Source organism: Schistocerca cancellata, chromosome 2 (genome assembly GCF_023864275.1).
Source record: "Schistocerca cancellata isolate TAMUIC-IGC-003103 chromosome 2, iqSchCanc2.1, whole genome shotgun sequence".
In the NCBI taxonomy this organism is placed as follows: domain Eukaryota; kingdom Metazoa; phylum Arthropoda; class Insecta; order Orthoptera; family Acrididae; genus Schistocerca; species Schistocerca cancellata.
The window spans coordinates 103798667-103818012 of NC_064627.1; positions in this window are offsets into that span (position 1 = coordinate 103798667).

Consider the following 19346-nt stretch of genomic DNA (forward strand, 5'->3'; position numbering starts at 1 on the left):
AGAAACGAGAGTGTCGTGTGGAACCATAGGCATTCTTGTGCAATCCGATCACTTAGAAATAAACGGGTCACGTGAAACAAATTAACTCGTGTGCACCCAAGTAAATGAGAAACGAAATAAAAGGCCAGGCAGCGGAATAGCTAGAAGCAGAGATTCAGATGCAGATTCAGAGCCAGTGCCGGCAGTTTGGAGATTCCGCAGCGAGACGCCAGCGGGGCCGAGTAGGCCCTTAGCAGCCGATACAGCTGATAAAGACTTCAGCTACGAGAAGACGGTGATAGACTCTGGTGGACACGCAGGGACTGGAGGTCACGTAGGATTTTTAGAGTTTCATTGGAATAGTGTTGAACAGAGGCTGTCAGTCTTTGTCTCAATTACTTAGAGAGATTTCAGTGCTAACCAAGAACAAGTGATTGCTTTGTACTTGTTTCTTATATGTACCAGCAATTAGCTTTGAAAGAGAAAATCCGAATAAATAGACTGAATCTTACTAAGGGGTTTATGGTCCAACACCTCACATAAGTATATGTGAGAATAAATTTGATAGAAACTAACCAATCTTTTCTGACTATTGCAGTTCTTTATCCTATTTTCAGGAAACTTATTTGCTTCAAACCAAGGAGATTCTCTCCCTCTCATCTCCGATATAAAGGTTGACAGCAATTTATAACCAACCCATCGTCGTTGACGTCCCGATTGTGATACGCAGTTCGCACTTACTTCATTCTGGTATAGTGAGGCTGTGCCGGGATGCGGCAGCTGTGTTGGTGGATCGTAAGCAGTGTTTGGATAGGTAGGTCGGTAGAGCACTTGTCCATGAAAGATACTGTTCCAAGGTTCGAGTCCTGATCAGATACACAGTTCTAATTTGCCAGGAAAATTCATATCAGCGTGCCATCCGCTACAGGATGAAAATTCATTCTGGAGTCTTGGTCATTTTGCAACTCATGAAAGCTCGAAGCATCGTAATAGACCAGAACCTATAAGACATTACTTGCGAATTTTCGTTCGGTAGGATACGGATCCTGTACACCTCCCGCAAACTCGATCCTCCTCACCCGCTCGTCTCCCCGCTCCTCTCCCACCCCTGCCCGCTGCCGCGCCTGTATTCCCACGTCCCACCCGGTCTCCATCTCTCCACCCTCCTTACCCTCTCCCAAGGTGGCTTCCGCCAGCTCCCCCTCCCTGATGATGTCCTCCTCCCTTCCATTTACCCCTCCTATCAACTTTGATCCTCCCCCCCACTCCCTGTTTCCTTTCCTTTAGGCACCCTCCCTCCCTTCTCTTTCCTTTTTCCCCCATCCTCCATCCCCTCCCCCTTCCTCCCTCCCCCACTCTCCCCTGCCCATGGCATCTCTGCTCTCCCCTCTCCCACTCTCCTTCCTCCTCCTCCTCCTCTCTTGGCAGGTCCCCGGACTCGCACACGCTCAGTGAACATTCGCGCGCCGGAGGTCGTCGCCATTAGTGTCTCGTGTGTGTGCCTTCGTTTGTGTTTAGTGTTTGTTCGCCGAAACGCCGCCACTGTTCACGTGTACCATCGTCATCATCCCTGTTTTGTGCGCCGTGTCCACTAGTGTCAGTGATGTTTTCTCGTCAGGCGTGAACGGCTCCGTGTTTTTTTTTTTTTTGTGTCTACATTGTTTTACCCACCATTTTTTGTATTCTCTGTGTCCCCTCTATTTATTACTTATTGTAAATCTCAAGGCTGAAGAGCGGCGTACTCAGCTGCTGACAGCCCGCCTTGTGTAAGGTGATTAAAATTACAATAAAGAAAAAAAAAATTTCGTTCGGTCATTTACTTCACATTTGATTCCGAACCATTCCGTTGCATGTTAACCGACGCTCTAAAATGGAACTGGCGTGATCTCAGAGAAATATTCATCCGTGTATCGTATCTCTTGGCAAGTGCTAAGCCGGGGCACGGTGCTCGTTCTCGCGCCTCGCCTCCCCCCCCCCCTCCTCCCTTCCCCCTCGTTCTCCAACTACCGCAGGGCGCTCGGCGCGAGTTACAAGGCGCGTGGCCGGCATTGTCCACTGCAGGGGCAGGCGGCGTGCGCGTAACGACGCGGTCCGCGCCGTGTCGCTACCAGGGATGAACAAGTCCATAAAGATAAGGGCGGCGCGGCCCCTGCGGGCACTGCGATCCGTGTCGGGCCTTTACGACGCCCACAAGCACAGCGGCGGGCCGTGTCACGGAAACACTTCACAGTCCCCCGCGGGCCGTGTAGCTGCGTAATCACTGCTGCCTTAAAGACCACTCTAACACCATCTCGTAATCACGTGGACTCTCAATGCAAGCAACTACCGTTTCTGTCTCGACGCTTAGGCGTGCGCTACCTGTACGTGAATAAATTTTACTGTCCTGCTAGATTTCCTTATTTCTAGACTTAAGGTTGGTTCCGGTTCTCTCGTATCACTTCAGAAGTATATCAGTTACAAGAGTAATACGTCAATGTCTATAAGCAATGTGCACGCTTCGTTGTAAAACTGTATACAGGGTGAAAATTATTTAAACTGACAAATTCAGGGAGGTCATATTTTCTTGTTATTATTTTAAAACCCGATTGAAGGAGTTTTCTCTGATGAAAACTAGTGAGGTTGCATGGGACATGGAAATCACTTTTCTCAATGTGTTTCCCTGCGAGGCACCATTTTACGTGGACTTCAAATGTTACTTACAGTTGTCAAAAAGTAACAAAACAATTTTTAATTCTTTATTACCAAGGGAAAGAAACATCAACACAGCACAATTACTTCAATTACAGCAGAGGTTCAAAAATGTGTCCTTGTAAACAAAGGTTACACCAGCAGATCGTGTTCCGTCTAACACAGGAGTGTCCTTACCTACTCTTGCTGCTGCTAGTACTATCCGGGAAACCATATCCCCTTCTGATTCAATAAGAGTTTTGGAAACAAGGTTGCTCATCTCTTCCCACACAAAACGTTCCAGAGAGATCCTGAGGGGTCACATCAGGGGCACAGTTAGGCCATGGCATAGGATCACATCTGCCAAACCACTTTTCTGGTCCGCGCGAACGCTACGGTCGCAGGTTCGAATCCTGCCTCGGGCATGGATGTGTGTGAAGTCCTTAGGTTGGTTCGGTTTAAGTGGGTCTAAGTTCTAGGGGACTGATGACCTCAGATGTTAAGTCCCATAGTGTTCAGAGCCATTTGAACCATTTGAACTTCTCTGGAAACTATTTGTCCAAGTATCGACGCACGAGACGACTGAAATGTACCAATGCTCTGTCATGCCGGAATCACTTTCGCTCTCTTGTAGCAAGTGACACGTCATCCTACAATTCTTTCAATGCTATGGCTTCGGTACTGTAATAATGCTTTCCATTTAACAGCCTAAGTAGGATATATGGTCCAATTAGACAGTCTCGAACAACACCTCGTCACATATTCACGTAGAGCGGAACTTGATGAGCGCGAGCAAATGTGGTATGTGGATTAAACTCACTCCAAACCCGTGAACTGTGAATTCTGAAGACCACATCGCGCCCAATCGCTGCTTCATACACTCCTGGAAATGGAAAAAAGAACACATTGACACCGGTGTGTCAGACCCACCATACTTGCTCCGGACACTGCGAGAGGGCTGTACAAGCAATGATCACACGCACTGTAATACCTCTCTCTCAAACCCCACCCTATGGGGAGAGAGGGAGAGCTTTAGTTTTAGCGAATCAAAATTTACGAAGTAAACAAGTATTTTTTATTTATCCGTAACCATTTTCCACGCAAAAATGAGAACATGAATTTCATTGAATTACAGCGCCAACTACCAAGAATCAAAACAAATGTTTAAGACAGGATGTACGTAGTTTTTTTTATGTAGAATCTGATTCTGCAATAAAAAATGTGAGTTCTCATTTGAAATTTGGAAGTTGCCTCCGCTCCACCCCCAGGGGGCTGGGTGGAGGGCTAATTTTAACACCAGCCGATGTCCCCCGCGAAAATAATCAACTTTGGATACCACACATTTTTTCGTGTGAAGCTTATTTTTTGAGTTATTCCGGTTTCTCAACTTCAAATTTACACCTTGTATATACAGGGTAGTCAGAAAATGTGTGAAATGCTTGTAGGGATGTTACAGGGCAGATTGTACTGAGACATAAATGTTAAGAAAGAATTCGATACGTTGCTCCGTTTCCGAGTTATTTAGCATTGAAGTTAGCCAATCGGGGCGTCGCCTGCTCACATTCAAGCGGCCTGCCAGGGGCGGTGTTGCTCAACGAGTGCTTTGTCTCGTTAGCTGGAACTTGAATTTACGCGCGCGACGATATGATTGGCTAACTTCAATGCTAAGTAACTCGGAAATGGCGCAACGTATCGAACTTTTTTTGTAACATTCATATCTCAGTACAGCATGCCCTGTAACATCCCTACAAGCATTTCACACATTTTCTGACCACCCTGTATGTGTTATAACGAATGACATCCAACAAACGTTTCATATAAATATCTATGAAAATACGTCCTGTATGACTAGATCCTACTGCGTGTTTTTCGTGCAGTACTGGCCAGCCTATTGCCTTTCACTACTGGACACACGTAATTTCAACTTCTAAATTGTGTTATCTTCTTCTTAGTTCTTTTCAGACTGAAACGGCGGAAAATGGGAATAAAAGTAAGTGTAAAACGGAATGAAAAGTGGATGAAAATTGCTGTAAGCAGGGTTATGTCTAACAAAATGACCGCGAGGGAGGCAGCTGAATCGTTGTCAACAGTTAGAAAAGGAAAAATCTCCACCGAGGAGTTTAGATTAAAATCAGTAAAAATGAAATCCAAAAAAAGATACGAAGAAAGCTGAATTTAAACCGGGCGTTGCCATATAAAAAGGGTGGCCATGGAAAGCGAATTACAAATCGACGAAGAAAACTGAAATTTACTGGAAATAGTAGGTCAACAGAGGAGACTGAAAAGTGCACTATTTGTTTGGAGTGATATGAAGAAGACGGAGTTCCGTGTGCCCGATGCAGAGGCTGGGCACGTACAGGATGTGTGAATCAGGAGAATATTTTGCGTTTAATTTGTGATGTCTGTAAAACAACGAGCTAAACAATGGTGAACTGAGCTGAAATATTAACAATAAGTGCCCATGCTTATGTGTTATACACTCCTGGAAATGGAAAAAAGAACACATTGACACCGGTGTGTCAGACCCACCATACTTGCTCCGGACACTGCGAGAGGGCTGTACAAGCAATGATCACACGCACGGCACAGCAGACACACCAGGAACCGCGGTGTTGGCCGTCGAATGGCGCTAGCTGCGCAGCATTTGTGCACCGCCGCCGTCAGTGTCAGCCAGTTTGCCGTGGCATACGGAGCTCCATCGCAGTCTTTAACACTGGTAGCATGCCGCGACAGCGTGGACGTGAACCGTATGTGCAGTTGACGGACTTTGAGCGAGGGCGTATAGTGGGCATGCGGGAGGCCGGGTGGACGTACCGCCGAATTGCTCAACACGTGGGGCGTGAGGTCTCCACAGTACATCGATGTTGTCGTCAGTGGTCGGCGGAAGGTGCACGTGCCCGTCGACCTGGGACCGGACCGCAGCGACGCACGGATGCACGCCAAGACCGTAGGATCCTACGCAGTGCCGTAGGGGACCGCACCGCCACTTCCCAGCAAATTAGGGACACTGTTGCTCCTGGGGTATCGGCGAGGACCATTCGCAACCGTCTCCATGAAGCTGGGCTATGGTCCCGCACACCGTTAGGCCGTCTTCCGCTCACGCCCCAACATCGTGCAGCCCGCCTCCAGTGGTGTCGCGACAGGCGTGAATGGAGGGACGAATGGAGACGTGTCGTCTTCAGCGATGAGAGTCGCTTCTGCCTTGGTGCCAATGATGGTCGTATGCGTGTTTGGCGCCGTGCAGGTGAACGCCACATTCAGGACTGCATACGACCGAGGCACACAGGGCCAACACCCGGCATCATGGTGTGGGCAGCGATCTCCTACACTGGCCGTACACCACTGGTGATCGTCGAGGGGACACTGAATAGTGCACGGTACATCCAAACCGTCATCGAACCCATCGTTCTACCATTCCTAGACCGGCAAGGGAACTTGCTGTTCCAACAGGACAATGCACGTCCGCATGTATCCCGTGCCACCCAACGTGCTCTAGAAGGTGTAAGTCAACTACCCTGGCCAGCAAGATCTCCGGATCTGTCCCCCATTGAGCATGTTTGGGACTGGATGAAGCGTCGTCTCACGCGGTCTGCACGTCCAGCACGAACGCTGGTCCAACTGAGGCGCCAGGTGGAAATGGCATGGCAAGCCGTTCCACAGGACTACATCCAGGATCTCTACGATCGTCTCCATGGGAGAATAGCAGCCTGCATTGCTGCGAAAGGTGGATATACACTGTACTAGTGCCGACATTGTGCATGCTCTGTTGCCTGTGTCTATGTGCCTGTGGTTCTGTCAGTGTGATCATGTGATGTATCTGACCCCAGGAATGTGTCAATAAAGTTTCCCCTTCCTGGGACAATGAATTCACGGTGTTCTTATTTCAATTTCCAGGAGTGTATTATTATTATTCAATAAGTATCATTGCAGTTTATAATTAACAAGTGATGCTATCACAGAAAAGACAATGGCCGATACTGCAAGACACTTTCTGCAAGCCTTGTAATTGCAGCTCTTTCAGTTTCGATGTAATAAAGAACTAAAACTAAAAAATAAAACTCATTAAACTGCGCTATTCATAGAACATGTCTTGAGGTAAGCTAATATGATATTAATATTACGATTAATGACCACAGTTACCCCGTAAAGTCAAAAAACTTAACCCATCCAATACTGCACAACTTTCCCCTACTGCTGGACAGCTTCCTCAGAACGCGGAGTTCGTATTACGCGATTTCGCGCCTTCCCAGGTAATGTGCTAAATGACCCGGTCACTCACACAGACGCTGGCACACAGCGGTAAACGTAGAATGTTGCGGGGTACAGCGATTGGGATATTGTTGTTGATAAATCCGCTGTGCTGTTCATTCGTTGTGGTTCTCTCTTCAGCAAAGCTCCCGAGTTCGAGTCTCGGTCCGGCACGCAGTTTTAATCTGTTGGTTGGTTGGTTGGTTGGTTTGGGGAAGGAGACCAGACAGCGTGGTCATCGGTCTCATCGGATTAGGGAAGGATGGGGAAGGAAGTCGGCCGTGCCCTTTCAGAGGAACCATCCCGGCATTTGCCTGGAGTGATTTAGGGAAATCACGGAAAACCTAAATCAGGATAGCTGGACGCGGGATTGAACCGTCGTCCTTCCGAATGCGAGTTTTAATCTGTCAGGAAGTTTAATAACATTGCAAAATCCACTGCAGAGTGAAAATTTCATTGAAGATACTGACTAGTTCATAGTGCACTTGCAGGGACTCAGAGTTTTCACCCAGTGTGATGCATCCTCCGTTATGAAAAATGATGAGCCGGCGACATATGCATGTGAGTGGTCTGTTCAGAGGCTTCTAGTTTCACGTCATTAAGGTCTGGGTTCTTTTCACACTTTAGGCAATCATTTTTGAACAAGCAAAAGCAGACGGTAATGTCAGTTGAATAATTTAAGGTTGACTGTGGTTGCAAATCCTCATTGAACATGATATCCCTTAGATATCGACTGCAAGACCGTCGATGTATGTTGCGCCATAGCAGAGGTGGAAGTTGGTGTAACCAGAAATTTTGTCACCAGTAATCTCACTTACACCAAAAATTTTGTCTTATTAATGAACCGATCATCACGTGAAGTCACAGGGTACATATTTCTCGTTGTATTTGAACTCGAGACGTTGAAAGTATTTGTACTGCACTAGGATTCGAACTCAGATTCCCCCGTCGCCGAATCTGAGCCGCTTCAAGACGGTTAAATTCCATCCTTTCATTGTTTCCTCAACATTCCGAAATCCTCAAGGCCTCCAAGAAGGCTCGTGTCTGCGTACGAAGCATGGTCTGGCAGAAAATTTTTTATCATGTCAAAAGTTTTGCATTCCATTTGAAACGTCCCCTTAGAACAATTATACATGACTGTACTTAAACTGACACACAAATTTTTAGCGCAACGCAATCTGACTTTCAATAATCCCTACAAAAGAATGGCCCTGACTAACATTAACCTATACCTTTCACAAATCACTTACCTCACAAAAATCTTCGTTACTCGAACTACTGCAATACAGCGAGCGCCACTACTGCCAGCTAAATAAAAGATTCAAACTACTGAAGGCACTAACTACTGATAGGCATAGTTAGCAAATGAAAGATTTTAATAGAGAACAGACAATGTATTTACCTTAATAGTGTTGAAAAATCATAATATACATAGCAGTTCATGACATCCAGTCTTACAAATTTCTCTCCCCACATCCACCACTGCTGGCGGCTCACCTCCAACTGCGCAACGCCACGCGTTGTTCACATCCAGGTGCCCAACACTACAATGGCAGACAACAATGCAAACTAGCCACAGACTGCACACAGCACAGCCAGTGATTTTCTTACAGAGCGCTACGTGGCGTTACCAATATAAAAACCTAAACAGCCTACTTACACATTGTGGCAAGGTGCTACAGGAACCAGTTTCGAATTATTATTAGACACGATACGATTTTTATTCTGAAATAAGTTCGCCAGGCCATTTCAAGGTGTACCATGTCGACACCAAACTACTGGCGAAAAATAATTATAATTCTTAACGCCTTTCCATGCACTGTCAACAGTAACAGTTGGTGGCGCTCGCGATTCCCGGAGAGATACAGAACTTCTCATCATTTCAGTTTCAATATGCCACTCCTAACTACTAATGATAGAGAATCCGATTTTAACGTCTCTACGTGTGTTGGCAGCGACGAGGTGTGCTGGACTGGATTCCAGTAAGCATAAAATTTTATTTTCTATTATTTCTAGCCGCGCGGAATTAGCCGAGCGGTCTAGGGGCTCCAGTCATGGACTGTGCGGCTGGTCCCGGTGGAGGTTCGAGTCCTCCCTCGGGCATGGGTGTGTGTGTGTTTGTCCTTAGGATAATTTAGGTTAAGTAGTGTGTAAGCTTAGGGACTGATGACCTTAGCAGTTAAGTCCCGTAAGACTTCACACACATTTGAACATTTTTTTTATTATTTCTAGTTCAGTCATTCGCATATCTCGTTACTGATGAAATGAACCTATATTTGACGTCTGTTGGTGTCCAGAGAACGAGGTCGATAGGTGCGAGTTTCAAATTCCGGTAAGGCGAAGCTTTTTCCTTTCATCAATTGTTTCAAACGTCTCGCTCTTGTGAAGTCACTTACTGTAGTGAATTCGAGTTTATAACGTTAAACAGTGCCTCATCTCTGATAAAATGTTCCTGATAGTTGCAGTATCATAGTATTGTATGTGTAGTCGTTGCCATAAAGATCAATGTTTTGTAGTGGCCATTTGCAGTAACCGCTTGGTGTAGTCAAACGACTGTACCGGAAAGAGATTAGAGGAGATTTTCGTGTCCCGGTCCGACTATTTGGACAGACCGCCAGAAGGTATGGACATGGACGATGTCCGTCCGCTGGCGGCGCCCCTATAGCCTGCGGGCGCTGCTGTCGCCGCCACAGCGGTGTGCCCGGGCCATGCCTGCCGCGTCAGCCCATCTCCGCTGACGGGGACCATAAAGCCGGCAGCGCAGGGATTGTGTATAGTACGCATCGTTTTTGGCTCTTGGTTTCGCTACTCATAGGCCCTCGATCTGGTTTACTCTTTGGACTTGTCTACTGTCGTATCCGTTCGTGATTGTTGCTGTTTCATCGTTGTCGCCCGTAGCTGTCTTTCTGTGGGTTTGGGCGACTCACTGTCTTCGCCCTGGAGCGGTCGGCCGGCGGCTACCGATCGTGTGTGATGCCGGTCTCTAGAGACCTGCATGAGTGTTACGTAATGTGGACTACACGCAAATCAGGTGGAACGCAATTCGTATCGATGGATACTTTTGAACACGGAAGTACAACGTACGAATTCATGACAAGCTACTCCAGTAATTGTCTCCCGACAAGGCGAGGGGCAGAATAGGTCACTTTACGACGTCGGCCAACGGCCAGCGCCCGTCAGATTTACTGGAATACATTATCATCAGTTCCACTGAGTAACTCTAAAATGGTTCAAATGGCTCTGAGCACTATGGGACTTAACATCTGAGGTCATCAGTCCCCTAGAACTGAGAACTACTTAAACCTAACTGACCTATGGGCATCACACACATCCATGCCCGAGGCAGGATTCGAACCTGCTACCGTAGCGGTCTCGCGGCTACAGACTGAAGCGTCTAGAACTGCTCGGCCACAGCGGCCGGCTAGTAACTCTCCTGAAAAAAAAAAAAAAAAAAAAAAGAAAAACAAACTGAATTTATATAGCTTTTGCATACTTACATATGTGAGCTCGAAGTAAACACATTAAAAATCTGTGTCAAGTTTATGTGTTCTCGAGAACATTCTTTCTTGTTGGGTGATATCTACGCTTAAGTCACTGCTGCACTGACACCCAAACCTCCAGATATTAGACACTCAGAAATCTCAGATTTAGTTCGTACTATGTGCTGTCGTCCAGCAGAACGGGCGTAAACGTAATTAACGATAACAACAATACTACGGAGCAAATGAAAAGCATAACTGTGAGTAAGGAATATGCATAGCTTCCGTGGAGAAGGTGGTGTAGAACGTTAGATCGTCGTACTAAGGGTCTGGAGTTCATACGTCAATAATGAAAACTTATTTTAACCGTTTTATGCATGAAAGTGTTTCGTGGGACTATTAATACTTCCGCACTTGTGATGCAATTGTTTCTTTATTCTACTGTTCCAACAGATTATGTTTCTTCTGTGAAACTACAAATTCATTAGCTGCCTCATTACCAATGCTGTCTGTTCTGTCGCACATGTCAGACAGAACACATCTATCTATACAAATGTACTCTATATAGTTTTAATACTTTCAACTAACGAAGTGAAAGCAAACTGCGAAAAGAACATTGCTGCGAACAAGTTCTTTTACATGTCAGCAAAATGTTCTCCCACACAACAGTTTCACATGTAAACAGTTAAAAAACATCGTCTTCATTTGGGATTGGACGCTGGATCTTTGGCACAACGACCTCACGCTCTATAAACTCAGGCAGGCGAGATCTAAACGACCATCACTCTCTGATACGGTTTTCCTGTGCTCTGCAATTATTGTATTATTGTTAAGGGGGGTAAGAATTCTAAAAAATTAGCTTTTTTCAAAAATATGCCTATTTTGTAGTGCACATATTCCTGAATAGTTTGATGTATAAAACATATATATTTTAGAAATTATAAGGCACATAATTTGGTCTTAAGTGTATAGAGATGCTGGTGATGGTGATAGTAAAGCTTTCCTTGAGGTTAAAAAAATGTGCCCCTTGTGAACTATAGTGCAGAAGTTAGAAAGTGTGGGACGTGTACAGAAAAGACTTGGCACTAGACTTGGAAGGCTGAGACAAGATGTGTCGGGAAAAAAAATTACCTGATGGGAAAGGAATAAAAGGGTGAGGGCAACTGACGGATGCAGAAACTGAGAAGATACAGACATATCATGGGTTGGCAATACAAAGGAACACATGGGACTTGAAACATATGCAGCAAGCAGTTTGGGACTTATACTTCCACAAACGTCCACAGACAATGATCCTATCCACAACTTGTGCCAAAAAGGAAGTGAATCATGGTGTGGCTACCAAAGGTCAATTGCTGGTGGTGAAGAATACCATCACAGGAACTCTCTAGCAACTGCTGTAATGGAAGCCATCAGACCTATATTCAGGGACCTTGCAAATTAAAACTTATTGAAGAAATATGTTCGTGGCGGTACTCAAAACACAAATGAAAGTTGCAACCAATGTGTATGGGAAACACTGCCAAAAACCATTTTTATGGAAAGAAATGTACTTACTATTGATATTTATGATGCAGTTTCATGTGTTAATGATGGTGTGTAAAGCAGGAAATATGTTTTAGAGAAAATGGGAATGAAGTCCGGTGTTAAAGCTTTGTATGCGATAGACAGAGAGCGCGTAGAGTAAGCAATAAATCATTTTTGGAGGCGATAAAATCGAGAAGAGTACTTCATATGAATGTGAAAAGGAATAGAACTGATTTATAAAATGAGAAAGAACCTGCTTATGGTGCTGCATAGTTCTAAAAGAATGCCAAATACGAGCAGAAACTTTAATGACCATTTTCCGCAAAACACAATTTTCTGTACTTAGGTGCATGTAACATCCAAAATAAATATCCTATTACTTTCAAACTTGGTATGCTTACTAGACACAAACTCCTTAGTGCACAACTGTAGAATTTTCCAAATCTATTAAAACTGTGGTAAAAATTGAGATAATTAACTATAAAATTTGAGTGGTTTCTAAACATGAAGTTTAAAAGCTCATTAATTTTTTCATCAATTCAATAAATTCTACAATTTAATACATCTGTAAGTATGGTTTGTGTGCTGTGCAAGATTCATCGAAGAATCGCTCTTGCTTATGCCATTAGTAAATGAAAAAACGATGAAGTTTCACATCTAAAAAAAATTTATCTTGTTATGTTTCTGAACTTCTACTGCTATGAGAGTGAACCCTGAATCCTTTCTGGTCATGTTGACAAAGTTTTATGAATTTATTTGCAAAATATAGACAGTTGAAATTAAAATGTCTTGTGGCGCCTCTCCTGCTCCAAGTCGGCACGTTTGACGTCCTACCCACCTTAATTACCTTTTACGCCCGTTCTACTCGACGACAGCACACAGCTCCAACTAAATAGGTATCTTGGTTGATACTCTATCTACATACAACGTTTAGTACCTATCTGAGTGTCTGAGATCTGGAGGATTGGGTGTTAGTGCTAAATGTAATGTACGAAATATTAGGAATTTTTGAGCCGGTTTGCTCAGGCAGTAGTTTGGTTTTGAATGAAGCATTGGAAACAGTTAAGATAACTACTGGAATAAACAGCCTTTTCCAAGAGATCTGAGGGTCAGAATTTCGTCGTGAAAACCGGTTTCCATAGTTACAAAACAATACGACCAAAATAGAATTTTGTATGACAAGAAGTTCTGTCCCCAATTAGCTTAATACGAAAAAACCTTCCTAAATAATGACCACTACGAATAAACATCTTGAACAAAGGTTTCACCCACTACTGTAGCATTTGGTCGCTTATGGCCACTGTAATGCGGCGAGACCTGAAGTCGAACTGGACCATAGTATTATAGTCAGTAATTGTACATCGATTTTTATGCCGTTTTTAAAACAGTCTAAATTTTTGATACTACGATTAGGCTTATGTCGTAGGAATCATACAGTACAATACAGACGGAAATAATAGGAAGAATAAGTATATAAAAGAGATGGACTCCGTGTTATTCACGACGATGAACGGTACTTTAGAAAGAGTGTGATAGAAAGTATGCTTATGGTGAAGTAAATCTAAACACAAACGTCTGTGAACTAAAAGTAGCGTGTCTGCACTGACGTGACGAAAGGAAATTTTTCATAGGGCAACGAGGAAATTTGCCTGCCGATCCTCTTAGATTAGCTCTCTCAGAGTCGTGCTTAAGAGGATCTTGTCGTCCACGTTTTCATCGAACAATGGGTCCATTAAGGAGCATATTTACCTTGGCAAGTACAGATTACTGAATGCCGTTTTACTGAATCAATAAAAGAGGGTCCCTGGCGCCGCCAAGAGTCTACAGTGTCTTCGTCTTCTGTTCCGTCTCTCGCGTCCTTAAAGAACGTCTCTCATCAAACAGATTAGCCCCAGCTCTGAGGACCAGCTAGAAATGTATAAAATGTCTCTCGAGCCACCATATACTCGTAAGACTAATGGAGCAAGCAAAGCAGAATTACTTCAATATGGCTCAGATTTCATTTATTATTTACTTCCTTTGCTTTAAGAGTTTCATGCGTGGGTGGCGCATTCATCGACCAATACCAGAAAATGTGACCTTTCTATTCATGAGGCAATCTGTTACATTACACACTACAGAATAAGTAATTCGCTCGTTGAAACTTGACGGGAAATGCTGAAATCACACTGTACTGAGAGAAACCGTGTTCCTCGGTCCTAAATACTTCGTGGATGACGATTGATGAACTCTAAACTTTGTTTAAGACGTTTTCAGTTACAGTACTCTGGCGTCCTCGACGTGAATTACAATACAATTATTTTCATCAATATACTGTGTTTTAAGAATTGTTTTTTCTTCCAATAGCAATGCTTTCGTTTCTTTATCCGGAAAGACACTATGTTTTGGAATCTAATCTCACAAGAAAAAAAGAAACTGCATTTAATATCACAAAACTGAAAAATATAAGCTGTTACAAGTGAGGTAATACAGATGCTACGCCTCTACTCAGCTACAGACTTCGTTGACCATCGTCCTACAGCAAGTGCGAGGGAACTCACTGTGCCGTCTGCGATCTAAATTTGCGTTTCGCGATCCGCTCTATTTATTAATGAAAGATCAGCCTAAAAACTCAAGGGGTGCAGTGAACAGTCATGAATAATATCGACACTGGCCGACGTACATTCTGCTCTTTCCTGTGAAACTTTTCTGAGGCCTTAACCACTACTGTATAGAAGTTGCTTTAACTTTGTAATGTTAACGTTATACAATACAAGAAAAATATTATCTTGGTTTTCTTTTGAGGTAATGTACATCTAATCAATCCTACCAAAACATATTTTCCAATTGTAATCTGTACTTATTCTTTGCTGTTAATCCTTAGATTTCATCCCCATTAGTCAAGGCCACTTAACTTTGTTTTGTAGATTTTAAGCACTTCGTTTTTCCTTCATCCGATTTTTATGAATGCAGTTTGGCGAATACAGTTGTTAACAGGCCATCAAATTCTCCATATAATTAAGTTTCCTGTATTATGTTGTTCATTTAGCATTACAGATAGAACATCGTCGGAAAGTAAAAGAATTTGTTGCCCATTTTCACTAATCATTTAATTAAATGGGGTTGTGCACTTATTCGCAGCTACTGAAAGAAATGACAGTTGATTTTACGCTTCATGCATGATGATATAATTCTTGACACTTGTATTTATAATTTATTTGGTACCAGCAAGACGTTCTTGCAAACTGAATACTCTGTGGAATTTTACTACAAAACTGTATTCATTTACACAGTGCTGTGAATTGTTTGTGGTGACTATTTACATGTTTAGTAAACAGTAGGAGGACCACTGGCATAATGCAAATTAATGATTTACTCATGAAATTAAAAACAAATTTTTGCGGAAAAATGAAAATTCACAATGGAAAATGAAAGTCTGAGATAGCGTTTAATATAATTACTAGAGGCAGCTGATAAAAAAGCCCAAGGGAGAGAATAAAACACCGGCACAGACTAACATTTCCGCAATGAAGTTTTCAGGGTGCAATTTCATTTAGATAACTTTCTCAACTTTTTCGAGAGTGTCAATTCCTTAGGAGCGATTCATTGTTGAATCTTATCTACTTTCAATTACTCACATTGTTTGTCCTGTCTTAGTGATGTTGCACTTATGAACGAAATCTTACCTGTTAAGTTGTTGTGTATCTTCGAAAGGGGACTGAAAAAGTAATATGTAATAAAATATTCTCACGCGTCAGAGGTCACGTTCCTGTTTCAAATAATGTGCGTAAGTTCCTCACACACCACAGTGCAAACGAAGTTCCTTTGTACGAGTTTGTTGCACACTCATACTCAATATTTTATTCTGATATTTTCCATGATTTGCATTCGATGGTGCCAGTAGCCGACACATTTAATGGGAATAAATTTATATACTAAATAGGGTATTATTAAATAAGATACGATAAAATCGCTCATACCTGTTCCTTGGTGTGATATCGCCATGTCTGACCTGAATACAAACATTGAGTAAATAAGTGAAACAAGCAGTAGGTCAACGTCGCAATTTTTCGTAATCATTTGGTTACTCAAGGCTAATCAGTTTGAGCACAGTGTTGCATCGGGAAATAATGTACTGGTGCAGCCAAGTAAAAATTCAAACACTTTCCGTGGCAACGCAAGTTGGAAACCATTAATAGCTCGATGGAGTTTCAACAAAGGGAGCCCGCTGACACAGCAGATATTACGGCCGCACTGCTGAGGTGACTACTACGCGCCATATGAGCTGGGTGGGTCGAGATGCCAGTGCAGTAAAACGACATCAGAGGGAGAGAGGTGCTATTATTAATGGGACCACAAATGATTAAGTAAGACAGCTTAAGTGTGACGTCTGAGTAACTATTCAGTACGCTGACACTGCAAAATACAAGCTAAGACACGAAAAAAGACACACTTCAAAGGAATAACTCGAATACGGCGGAAATGTACATGTACAGAGAAAGAAATTATTACAATTTCAGAAAAATTGGATGAGTTATTCAAGAGAAAGATGTTAACAAATTGAGGAAGTCAGTAACGCATTGGTCCACCCTTGGCTCTTATGCATGCGGTTATTCGGCTTGGCATTGATTGACAAAGTTGTTGGAACTCTTTCTGAGGTACATCGCGTCACAGTCTGTCCAGATCATCAAAATCCAAAGCTCGTTGGAGGCCCCTCCCCATAATGCCCCAAACGTTCTCTGTAGACGAGAGATCCGGCGACCATGCTGGCCAAGTTAGGGTTTGGAAAATACGAAGACAAGCAGTAGAAAATTTCGTCGTGTGCGGGCGGCCATTGCCTTGCTGAAACGTAAGCGCAGCATGGCTTGCCAAGAAGGGCCACAAACGCGGCGTAGAATATTATCGACGCACCGCTATGCTGTAAGGGTGCAGCGGATGACAACCGAAGGGGTCCTGCTATGAAAAGAAGACCATGACACCCTCCTGTCGGGCCGTATGGTAGCTGACAATCAAATTGGTGTTCCACCGCTGACTGGGATGTCTCCAGACACGTTTTCTCTTTTGATTGGGGACCTTTTCGAAACGGGACTCATCACTTAAGACAGTTGGACTCCAATCAATGAGATTAGGCTGAAGATGTGTCTGAGACACCCTGGACAGCGGTGGGATACCAACTCGACTGTCGCGCGCCATAAAGCAGGAAATGATAGTCTGGGGTGCCGTCTCTGGGAAAATAGGAAAAGTAGGGCACGTTATGTCGCTGCTGCGTGGCAGCAGCATAACGAACATGGGCCACTCCCATAAATATAGTAATCATTTCCAGTGGAAGTACCTCAGTCTGGAACCGTGTAGCCCAGAAGTGGTACAAGTATCAGTCTACCTGCTCATAAAGCTGTGTACGAGCTTCTGTGGAACAGCTGGGGACAGTTACAGCGTCGCCATCCACGCCGACTCGGGTGGAAAGAACTCATGCGCCTACGTTTAGCGGGCTACTTGAGGATCCTACTGCAACTTTCACCTTCCGCCCTGAGGCTCTCTAGTTCCCGTCCGCGAACATGCACCCACTCTCCGTCGTCGCGGGCACTGCGCGCTCTATTGTTTCTGTGGGGAGGCTCTGCTACCGGGGTTTGCCTTTACCACGTTCAGCCTACAGTGTGTTCAAGTGTGCTCTAGTCACCTACTTCTGAAGCTGTTAGAGGCCAGGGCAGCGCGGGCAGCGCTGTGTACTAGCTGTGTGAGGCCGACGATCTTGTGGCATTACTGACACCACTGTTACTGTCTCTGCCTGTGGCTGTGGGCAGCTTACAGGTAATCAGGTACTGGGTGGTTATGACTAAACTTTCACTACTTGAACAAGTATAGAAAGAAAACAATTTACCAAGTTGGTATTCAACCTTACAAGAATTATTTTCAGACTGTGTGCTGCACAATTAGCTTTGTTAAAAGTGTTAGTGTCATGGTATGCCGTTATTCGCCTGTACTGGTACGGTGACGTACAGTTGAAACACATGCATCAGTGTACACTACAACTGCAGACAACGTGGGTCTGGACAAGGTGACCACAGCTTTACCTGAAGTGCTGTTGTTCTAACATTCTGCGTGGTGTCTGTTTGTTCTAAGTCGTGTCTCCCTACCACTTTCGCGAAACGACGCTCTGAGCGTGTTTTTTAGGGAATTGACTAGTTTGAACCTGGGACCTGCTGCTGGTAAGGAGATGCCAGACCACACATGACATGTAGAATTCAGAAGAGCTCAGTGAGACTGTTGTTGTGGTCTTCAGTCCTGAGACTGGTTTGATGCAGCTCTCCATGCTACTCTATCCTGTGCAAGCTTCTTCATCTCCCAGTACCTACTGCAACCTACATCCTTCTGAATCTGCTTAGCGTATTCATCTCTTGGTCTCCCCCTACGATTTTTACTCTCCACGCTGCCTTCCAATACTAAATTGGTGATCCCTTGATGCCTCATAACATGTCCTACCAACCGATCCCTTCTTCTGGTCAAGTTGTGCCACAAACTTCTCTTCTCCCCAATCCTATTCAATACTTCCTCATTACTTATGTGATCTACCCATCTAATCTTCAGCATTCTTCTGTACCACCACATTTCAAAAGCTTCTATTCTCTTCTTGTCCAAACTATTTACCGTTCATGTTTCACTTCCATACATGGCTACACTCCATACAAATACTTTCAGAAATGACTTCCTGACACTTAAATCTATACTCGATGTTAACAAATTTCTCTTCTTCAGAAACGCTTTCCTTGCCATTGCCAGTCTACATTTTATATCCTCTCTACTTCGACCATCATCAGTTATTTTGCTCCCCAAATAGCAAAACTCCTTTACTACTTTAAGTGTCTCATTTCCTAATCTAATACCCTCAGCATCACCCGACTTAATTCGACTACATTCCATTATCCTCGTTTTGCTTTTGTTGATGTTCATCTTATATCCTCCCTTCAAGACACTGTCCATTCCGTTCAACTGCTCTTCCAAGTCCTTTGCTGTCTCTGACAGAATTACAATGTCATCGGCGAACCTCAAGATTTTTATTTCTTCTCCATGGATTTTAATACCTACTCCAAACTTTTCTTTTGTTTCCTTTACTGCTTGCTCAATATACAGATTGAATAACATTAGGGAGAGGCTACAACCCTGTCTCACTCCCTTCCCAACCGCTGCTTCCCTCTCATGCCCCTCGACTCTTATAACTGCCATCAGGTTTCTGTACAAATTGTAAATAGCCTTTCGCTCCCTGTATTTTACCCCTGCCACCTTTAGAATTTGAAAGAGAGTATTCCAGTCAACATTGTCAAAAGCTTTCTCTAAGTCTACAAATGCTAGAAACGTAGGTTTGCCTTTCCTTAATCTTTCTTCTAAGATAAGTCGTAAGGTCAGTATTGCCTCACGTGTTCCCATTTTTCTACGGAATCCAAACTGATCTTCCCCGAGTTCGGCTGCTAC